At 42.7% G+C, this 10,772-nt stretch overlaps 1 pseudogene; it reads left to right on the top strand.

The window, feature by feature from the left end:
* Window positions 1–516: 516 nt before the first annotated feature.
* LOC120062885 overlaps window positions 517–10,772 on the top strand; it is a 32,039-nt pseudogene continuing 21,783 nt past the window's right edge.

The raw sequence follows: 10,772 nt of genomic DNA, 5'->3' as shown, positions 1-10,772 counted from the left end.
GAGGTAACGTTACTTGGCAAACTGTCAGTGTCAAATATTCCAAGTAATGTGTGTCTTTGGTAGAATAACATGCTCTTTTCAAATGCGCTTCATTATGCACTTGTCAGCTTGGTTTGTAGATAAGTAACCACGTGTACATTCTAAGTAACTGTTATGTGTTTATGGTGGTGTCAGCATTGACCAATAGAGATTAAATGTCAAGGCATTTGGTTTGTTACAGGGAAATTTGACTATTATCTCTTCGTTATTGGAGGTGGATCTGGCTTGTTCCAAAGAAGGTGGTGTCTCAATCCCATGATTAAATCATTAGTATTACAATACGTTATGAACTAGTAGGGACTTCACTGTTTGTTCTTGATGATAGTATACAATCATATGTACCCCAGATGGTTTGTTACCAGGAGGTCTGGCTCTGTGTAAAGGTTTTATATAGGATAATGTCTAATCTAATGTGTTAATGCAGCTTTACTGACAATGAAGATTGACCAAAACATTCTGTCCTTTGTTTTCAGCGGCTCAGGTAGGACAGAACATTGCTGTGTTAGATTATGTGGAGCCTTCAGTTAAAGGTAAGATAAATGTTCTCATACTGACTGTACATTCCACCAAAAACAGCTTGACTTGAACTGTTGACTTGAAGCATTTCACCTTGCTTGTCTCGGAATAAACAAACTGTATGTTGTGAACGATCTGCATTAATATAGAAGTTTAAAAAATATATCATGCTACCCTTCCAGGTACTAAGTGGGGCATTGGTGGCACGTGCGTGACTGTGGGCTGCATTCCCAAGAAGCTCATGCACCAGGCTGCTCTGCTGGGCACAGCTGTGAAAGACGCCCAGAAGTATGGCTGGCAAATCCCTAGGCCCATCTCCCACGACTGGTACATCTCATTAGTATGAGAACAATGGAAACCTGTGGATTTGCACATTTCTCAAACTGTTTTGAATTAAGTAGAAAGAACATATATTTTACAAGTTTGTTAGTTTCTTAATACCGATAGTCATTCTGGTTACTAGACTAAATGTTTGTCAATGTTTTGGATTGATAAGAATTCTTATCACAGATGCCTGTCCTATACCACGTCTAACTGTAACTCTGGTGTGTTTTTCCAGGAGCACCATGGCAGAGGCTGTACAGAACCATGTCAAGTCCCTCAACTGGGGCTACCGTGTTCAGCTACAGGACAAGTGAGTGACACACCCTTACTTACAGCCACTGTGGCTGCGTATACACAGGCAACCCAATTCTGTTATTTTCTTCACTAATTGGTCTTTTGACCAATCAGATCAGCTCTTTTGCCAATAATTGGGGAAAGATCAGAATTGGGCTGCCTGTGTAAACACATGCGGTATGTCATAGATTCTGTTGTATAACTTAAACAGTGATTTTACACATGCATACCTGCAGTTTTCAGTAATTTTGTTATGACAACTGCCTCAAGTTTCCGACTTGAGATATTCCCTCTTAGGCCAAGCAGACCTGTTGGTACACAGAGGTTACAGTGCTATGATGAATTGTCCATGATTGCATGCAGTGCTCTGACTGAATGGCTGCAGGGCTAACAGGTGTTGCTCTGCCTCTATGTGCCCACACTCTCACAGCAGATGTTCACATTGTGCAACCGAATCTCATATTCAAGACGCAGTTTCATAGAAAATGGCTTTACATCTTTCCTCCAAACTTTGTCTTCACTCTCATATGTAATTGTTTTGGCTAGAAAACTGCTTTAACAGTGTAGCTGTGCAGTACTTCCCCTTTTTCAGCTAAACCCAATGTTTGCACAAGATCTCTCAAGTTCTCCTGTGGTGTTTGTATTGTGTCACCATGTTGTTTTCTTTGACAGGAATGTGAAGTATCTGAACATTAAAGGAAGTCTGGTGGATGAGCACACAGTCAAAGGGTTAACCAGGACAGGAAAAGAGGTAATACTACACTACCAGTCAAAAGTTTGGACACACCTACTCATTCAATGGTTTTTCTGTATTTTTACTATTTTCTACGTTGTAGAATAATAGTGAAGACATCAAAGCTATGAAATAACACATATGGAATCATGTAGTAGCCAAAAAGTGTTAAACAAATCAAAATATATTTTTGATTCTTCAAAGTAGCCACCTTGATGACAGCGTTAAACACTTGGCATTCTCTCAACCAGCTTCACCTGGAATGCCTTTCCAACAGACTTGAAGGAGTTCTCACATGCTGAGAACTTGTTGGCTGCTTTTCCTTCACTCTGCGGTCCAACTCATCCCAAACCATCTCAATTGGGTTGAGGTCAGGTGATTGTGGAGGCCAGGTCATCTGATGCAGCACTCCATCACTCTCCTTATTGGTCAAATAACCCTTACACATCCTGGAGTGTTGGGTCATTGTCCTGTTGAAAAACAAATGATAGTCCCACTAAGTGCAAACCAGAAGGCGTATCACTGCAGAATGCTGTGATAGCCATGCTGGTGATGTGTGCCTTGAATTCGAAATACATCTGTGTCACCAGCAAAGGACCATCACACCTTCTCCATGCTTCACATGGGAACCACACCTGCAGCGATCATCCGTTCACCTACTCTGCGTCTCACAAAGACACGGCAGTTGGAACCAAAAATCTAATTTGGACTCATCAGATCAAAGGACAGATTTCCAACTGTCTAATGTCCATTGCGCGCGTTTGTTGGCCCAAGCAATTGGTGTTCTTTAGTAGTGGTTTATTTGCAGCAATTCGACCATGAAGGCCTGATTCTGCAGTCTCCTCTGAACAGTTGATGTTGAGATGTGTCTGTTACTTGAACTCTGTGAAGCATTTATTTGGGCTGCAATTTCTGAGGCTGGTAAATCTAATGAACTTATCCTCTGCAATATAGGTAACTCTGGGTCTTCCTTTCCTGTGGCGGTCCTCATGAGAGCCAGTTTCATCATATGGCTTGATGGTTTTTGCGACTGCTCTTGAAGAAACTTAAAGTTCTTGAAATTTTCCAGATTGACTGACCTTCATGTCTTAAAGTAATGATGGAATGTCGTTTCTCTTTGCTTATTTGAGCTGTTCTTGCCATAATATGGACTTGGTCTTTTACCAAATAGGGCTATCTTCTGTATACCACCCCTACCTTGTCACAACACAACTGATTGGCTCAAACACATTAAGAAGGAAAGAAATTCCACTATTTAACTTTTTAACAAGGCACATCTGTTAATTGAAATGAAATCCAGGTGACTGCCTCATGAAGCTGGTTGAGAGAATGCGAAGTCTGTGCAAAGCTGTCAAGGCGAAGGGTGGCTACTTTGAAAAATCTCTAATCTCAAATATATTTAGATTTATTTAACACTTTTTTGGTTACTACATGATTCCATATGTGTTATTTAATAGTTTTGATGTCTTCACTATTATTCTACAATGTAAAAATAAAGGAAAACCGTTGAATGAGTAGGTGTGTCCAAACTTTTGACTGGTACTGTATTTCAAACGGAGTTAATGACAAAAAATGTAAATGTTCACCATATTATTATTTTTATTTAAGGAACCCAATTTCAACACTGCGGTATTCATATTTTCCTATTGAAGTCATTATAATTTCTCTCCCCCTTGTCTGGCAGATGACACTGACTGCCAAGGACATTGTGATTGCAACTGGAGGGCGGCAAAGTACCCCACACATGTAAGTATTAACCTTTACCTCTCTCCGTCCTCTCTCTCTCTCTCTCTACTCCCTCACCTCCATCTCTCCTCTCTCTCTCTCTGTCCTCTCCCTCTCTCCGTACCCCCCTTCTCCCTCTGTATGTGTCCTTGCCCAGTAGACAGAGGGGAGAGATGTCTCCTTCGTTGATCCTCCCAGCTGCTGATAACACCACAGTGGATCTGGAGCTTTTGATGGGATGGTGGTGGGCAAAACATGGCTCTCTCTGGGTGGAGGAGGGAGGCTGTCTGGGGCTGCATCTCAAATGGCACCCTACCTGTTCCCTATTCAATACATAGGGAATAGGGTATCATTTGGGATACACTCTGGGACTGCGGCCTCTCATAGGCCTCCCTCCCTGTGGTGTATCACAGGCAGTGACTTAATGTCTGTTGATAACAGACTAACAAAGAACAAAGCCATCCTTCCTCGCCTAATCGTTTGCCAGGAGCTGTATTGACAAATTGAATCAAACGGTGTTTGTTGTGTTAACCTGTTGTTTCTACTTCCTGTGTTGTAGATTCACGGAGCAATCCAGCACGGCATCACTAGTTCTGGCTGAAAGAGTCCCCTGCCAAGACGTGAGTGGTACATGTGGTGAAACACACAGACACACAAACCATACAATGCTGTGCCATGTACACAGACAGCTCTGTCATAATGATCCATCCAGGACACAGCGTGTTCTACTATAGGACGTGTTAAATGTTCCTGTCACTCACTCACTCCTGACTCAGATTAGCTGTGCGTGTGTGTGTTCAGAAAAGTTTGGGACACACACACACAGCTCCAATCCAGCCATTTAAATCCTGTCATCGCCTGTCTAATTGGTCTCTCCACACCGTTTCCACTTGGCACAAATGGAGGTTGAGTGTAATGTTTGTTAGTGTGGCTGTAACTTAACCGTACATAGTGCCAACAGTGAAGAGTTATCTTTGTCACCTACTCATTGATAATCCTAGCTATTATAAATATAATCTACAATAGATTTCCATCGTAATTTTTCTATCGCAACAACCTATTTGTTACCCCTCTCCAGTTTAATTGTATTTTTCTTGTCAAACTAGGCTGCTGTTCTAACATTCTACCACTAGAGGGCAATATGAACTCATCTTCACAACAAGCCCATCTGGGACAGATGGTTTTAATTATGAGATTTCTGTTGTTTGAATTTGGCGCCCTGCACTTTCACTGGCTGTTGTCATATCATCCCGTTAACGGGATTGCAGCCATAAGAAGTTAACAAAGTTAACCATTTTCACTGTAGTGTCCAAAACGTCTTTCAAGCTGTCAGGCATTCCCTTGGGTGCACATCCACCAAGAGGCTCTTGCTTCCAAGTGGCATCGGGAGCAACTGCTTGCACATGCGTTACCACTCCACTGTCTCCCTGTCATGTATTTTGCGCCATCAGTACAGATACCAACACATCTTGACCACAAGTCCATTTGATGTCACAAAACTGTCCAGTACTTTAAATATATAATCTCCTGTTGTCATGGTGTCCAGTGGTTTGTAGAAGAGGATGTCTTCTTATGACTGAGATCCCGTTAACGGGATCGATATGACAACAGCCAGTGAAAGTGCAGGGCGCCAAATTCAAACAACAGAAATCTCATAATTAAAATTCCTCAAACATACAAGTATCTTATACCATTTTAAAAGTAATCTTGTTGTTAATCCCACCACAGTGTCCGATTTCAAAAAGGCTTTACAGCGAAAGCACCACAAACGATTATGTTAGGTCACCGCCAAGTCACAGAAAAACACAGCCATTTTTCCAGCCAAAGACGGGAGTCGCAGAAATAGAGATAAAATGAATCACTAACCTTTGATGATCTTCATCAGATGACACTCATAGGACTTCATGTTACACAATACATGTATGTTTTGTTCGGTAAAGTTCATATTTATATCCAAAAATATCAGTATACATTGGCGCGTTATGTTCAGTAGTTCCAAAAACATCCGGTGATTTTGCAGAGAACCACATATATTTCCAGAAATACTCATAATAAACATTGATCAAAGATACAAGTGTTATACATGGAATTTTAGATCCACTTCTCCTTAATGCAACCGCTGTGTCAGATTTCAAAAAAGCAAACCATGCAATAATCTGAGTACGGCGCTCAGAGCCCAAACCAGCCCAAAAAATATCCGCCATATTGTGCAGTCAACAGAAGTCAGAAATAATATGATAAATATTCACTTACCTTTGATCTTCATCAGAATGCACTCCCAGGAATCCCAGTTCCACAATAAATGTTTGTATTGTTCGATAATGTCCATTTATGTCCAAATAGCTAATTTTGTTCGCGCGTTTTGTAAAACAAATCCAATGTCACGAAGAGCGTTCACTAGGAGCAGACGAAATGTCAAAAAGTTCCGTTACAGTCCGTAGAAACATGACAAACGATGTATAGAATCAATCTTTAGGATGTTTTTAACATAAATCTTCAATAATGTTCCAACCGGACAATTCCTTTGTCTGTAGAAAAAGCAATGGAACGCGAGCTACCTCTCACGTAAACGAGCGTCACGAGCTTGTGGCACTCTGCCAGACCACTGACTCAAAGAGCGCTTATGAGCCCCTCCTTTACAGTAGAAGCCTCAAACAAGTTTCTAAAGACTGTTAACATCTAGTGGAAGCCTTAGGAAGTGCAACATGACCAATATCCCACTGTATTTTCAATAGGGAATGAGTTGAAAAACAACCAACCTCAGATTTCCCACGTCCTGGTTGGATTTTTTCTCAGGTTTTTGCCTGCCATATGAGTTCTGTTATACTCACGGACATCATTCAAACAGTTTTAGAAACGTCAGAGTGTTTTCTATCCAAATATACTAATAATATGCATACATTAGCAACTGGGACTGAGTAGCAGGCCGTTTACTCTGGACACCTCTGGGCACCTTATTCATCCAAGCTACTCAAAACTGCCCCCAGCCATAAGAAGTTAATTGACCCCCCATAAATGTAACGGACATATACCAGGAGCTGTGCCAGACCTGCCACATTTGTTGACTCATCCAGCTGTAACATATAATTCACTGGCTTGTTTGCGAAGCAGTAATTGTTTCCAAACATCTCCTGCCATGTCACTGATGTGTCGTGAAGCCGTGTTGTTTGATGAAGGCATTGTCTGTATCGTTTTTTGGGCCTTTTCCCCCAGCGTTGTCCCAGCCATATCCGCGGCAGCAGGAAGAATGAAGTCCTCGACAATAGTATTCGGCTTGCCTGTCCTAGCCACTCGGTAGCTCACAATATAAGACGCTTGTAGCCCCTTGTTATTGTTGTCTTAATTCTCGCTCAAAAAAAAAAACTCCTGTGGCTTATTTTTCAAATTGGCATGTTTTGTTTCTAAATGTCTACGCAAGAGTGATGGTTTCATTGAGTTATGAGAGAGTACTTTTGCACATATAACAGAGTGGCTGAGGAAAGGCAGTACTCCCAATATAAGTGAACCCCAAATCAATGTAGTTCTCATAATATTTGCGCCTCTTTGATGGTCCAACGTCCTGGTCTGTTCAGTGCTTTCCCAGTTAAGGGGGCAGTAGTTCTTCGGCTGCATCAGATTCTCAACTGTCAGTGTCCATGCTAGCTGGGTTAACAACGAATATAGAATTACTGATGCTAGCATTGGATGTGCTCGTGGAAGCAGAACAACTTGTGTCGTTGACAGGTGCAGGTGTAGTACTGCTGGTAGTAGCAGTACTACCAGTAGAGCTGGTATGTGTCTCTATGGACGCGGGCCTTAGTTTCTTTTAACCCTTTTATCAATTTTCACGCAAACGGAATGAGTAGCAGCTACGTTAGGCTACATACGGACCGTTAGTGGAATTCCCGCGAGAGAGTAACGGTTAATGTGATTGGATGTTAATTATTTGACTAGGCTACCTGTATTTGACATTGTGTTGTTATTTTGCTGAACACTAGATGGTTTAATTGTATTTTTGGCAGTGAAACAAAGCTACTCAGGCGAGCAAAGAACACCACCCAAATGTATAGCCCCGTTGGAAAATATAGATTGACTTTATATTTTTTTTATTTTTTGGGACCGTTTGAAAATGTGAAGCCAAGAGAAAAAATAAATAATATTATTTTTAATGTGAATCACATTTTTATTTGGCGTACCCCCGATGGCATTGCGCCTACCCCATTTTGGGAATACCTGTTGTAGAGAATAGCTGAGGAAATGAGCCTGGGATGAAAAGATGCAACATCAAAAGGAGACAGTGAGACAATTGTAACACACTATCTTTTCTCTCTGTAGTCACAACTGTGTTAGGGAGTTGAGTTCTCATCCTATATCTTTCTATTTGGAGTCAGATAAAGTCCACTGCCTGTAGAACTCTCCCCTCTAAGGAACACTTGTGAAAGAGCACTGTTATTGTGGCGAACACAGGAGACACCGAAGGAGAACAGATTCACTTATCTCTTGTCTGGACTGCTGAAGATTGGCCCAAGGTTATGAGAGAGAGAGCGAGCTAGTGGCAAATTCTTAACTGTCAGTCAGACATACTCCTACAGTCATTGAAGTGGCTTTGGATCAGGATGTAGCCTATGGAAGCCCTGAGTTTGATTGTGTGATCTTTGTTGTTTGAAAGGCTGCTCCTAGTACTTCTCATCCTCCAGGGGAGTGGGAAACATTTACTGGGCAGATATCAGTACAGTAAAGTATGTCTTTCCCCTGGAATTCATCCCTCTGTAGTTTCTAGTTACATAATCCCCCATGTCTTTCACATCTGGATACAGTGTTTTTGAGACCCACTTGTGAGTTTGTGCCTCCACCAATGCTTTCAGACACCACAATCCGGATGAGGGATAACAGAACGATCCCAGAGTCTCTCTGAAATACAATATAACCAAGCAGCCAGGGAAAGGAGATGAGTGTGGAATCAGCCTAAAGCTCCTGGCCTAATCCCTCCCTAAGCCACCTCACAATGTGCACTAAGTGCAGCTGTGCATTAGGTGGACAGGAGGATCGGGGTACTGACGCTCTTAGCAGTTAGCGCTAGCATGAGTGGGGGGTATGGCTGGGCTTGTGTGTGTGCCCCAGGCACCCTCAGCTGCCAGGGCCTGGGCCAGTGTGGAGAGCCATGGATAGGTAGAGGATGGGAGAGCACGAGAGGCCCTGGCCTCCATGCGGGTGATGGGCGTCACTCAGCAGAGTGATGTGTGGACTGAGCCATGAACACGGCACACCCCATCCGCAGGGATTAGCCTGAACGCTAGTAGTGAGTGGAGCTCAGGGCTGGATTAGAGGTGTGATTCACCTGGCCCACACACGCACACAGAGACCGGCCCTACCAACTCCGCCACCCCTTCCTCTTTTTCCTCTCTTATTGTCTGTCTTGAGTAATGGAACCTCCGAAGTTCGAACAGTATTTTCATCACTTTTAAATTCCTCAGATTCAGACTAAACATTTGTGTCCAGTTTCCCTGTTTTGTTTGGCGCTGTAGTATTCAAGATCATTTGAAGGAAAATGTATGAAGTGCATCGTATTGAAAAGTACATATACCTGTACTATATAACTTCCAAGAGATATCTTTTAAATGAAAACAGCTAAAGATGAATGGTTTTTGTTTTTCAAACTTGTGGTTGGTGCCAGCTGTATCCTTTTGACTGCCGATGTGCTTGGTCATGAGTCACTGGTTACAGTGTATATTGTCAGAGTGAGTTGGCCCTAATGTTGAAGGCAAAAAGTGATGAATTGCAGTTCAACTGGTGACCCCCTTATTCCTAGACTAGGGTCACCTGTCTATCAATGCCTCTTATGCTCCAGTTTCTCAGTTGTCACATCTACTTTAACTAGAGATAGACAAGGTTCTTCTGAGAGCATTTGTGTAGTGTTCTGTTTTCCTGAACATGGTGCTATGAAGATGTGGCCCTGGAGTGTGCTGGCTTCCTGACAGGCATTGGCCTGGACACCACATTCGTGGTGTGCAGCATCCCCCTCAGGGGGTTCGATCAGGTACTGCACTTATCACCATTTTCAATTTTTCAAAATAGATTTGACACTATTTTAATTAATTTCTTATTTCTCTATACTGTATCGTGTTTATACTGTAACTCAAATGTTTTGTGGCTTTTAAATATATTTCAGAGATCGTAGAATTTCTCACTACTCATTTACAAATTGATATAGATTTTTTTGTTTTATTTTATTTAACTTCTATTTAACTAGGCAAGTCAGTTAAGAACAAATTCTTATTTACAATGACGGCCAACACCGGCCAAACCCGGACGACGCTGGGCCAATTGTGCGCCTCCTTATTGGCCTCCAAATCTCGGCCGGTTGTGATACAGCCTAGAATCGAACTAGGGGCTGTAGTGACGCATCTAGCACTGAGATGCGGTGCCTTAGACCGCTGTGCCACTCAGGAGCCCATTGATTCATTGTGTACTGGTGATATTGGGACTTTTCTTGTACAAGTTAAGTTTGGAATAATAGTTTTCCCAAGTCGGGTGCTGGAAAGGTGACTCTGAGCTGTCAACAACCTGAATTTCTCCCCTCTTGTCTTGTGTGTGCTGCAGCAAATGGCAGGGCTGGTGACTGACTACATGGAGGCCTATGGCACCAAGTTCTCCCGGAGGAGTGTCCCCAAGACACTGGACAAGCTGTTCTCTGGGGCGCTGCAGGTGACTTGGACAGACAAACATACAGTACCAACAGGACACCTTTGACTCAGTGCTGTGGGCCGTAGGTGAGTGTGTCGGGGAAGGAAGATAATTGTCCCACAAATTACTACAGTAATACCCTAATGTTTGGAAGAAATCTAGTATTTTAGTAGTAGCTGCAATCACGTGTGGTGAGTATGCCACATAACATACAATAAGCTTTGCAAAGACGTATCGGTTAAACCACTATTCCCCCTTCCCTTTCCAGACATTTGTTTTATTGTCATCTACAAAAGAGTGCAGTGTCAGCAGACAGTGTATCAAGCTCAAAAACAAGGTAATAAAGCGTGAATGATGGAATCACCAGGGGAAGTGTTAATCACCCAGCCGAGTGCTGGGTCCGGGTCCTGGGCCTGGCTGGGGCAGGATGCACCCAGGCACGGGTCACTGCATTCCCTCCTTTGTTCTCTCGCTCTGC

This window comes from Salvelinus namaycush, chromosome 18 (genome assembly GCF_016432855.1).
Source record: "Salvelinus namaycush isolate Seneca chromosome 18, SaNama_1.0, whole genome shotgun sequence".
In the NCBI taxonomy this organism is placed as follows: domain Eukaryota; kingdom Metazoa; phylum Chordata; class Actinopteri; order Salmoniformes; family Salmonidae; genus Salvelinus; species Salvelinus namaycush.
The sequence above is the reverse complement of the archived record's forward strand: the minus strand, read 5'-3'. Positions and strand labels throughout refer to the sequence as shown.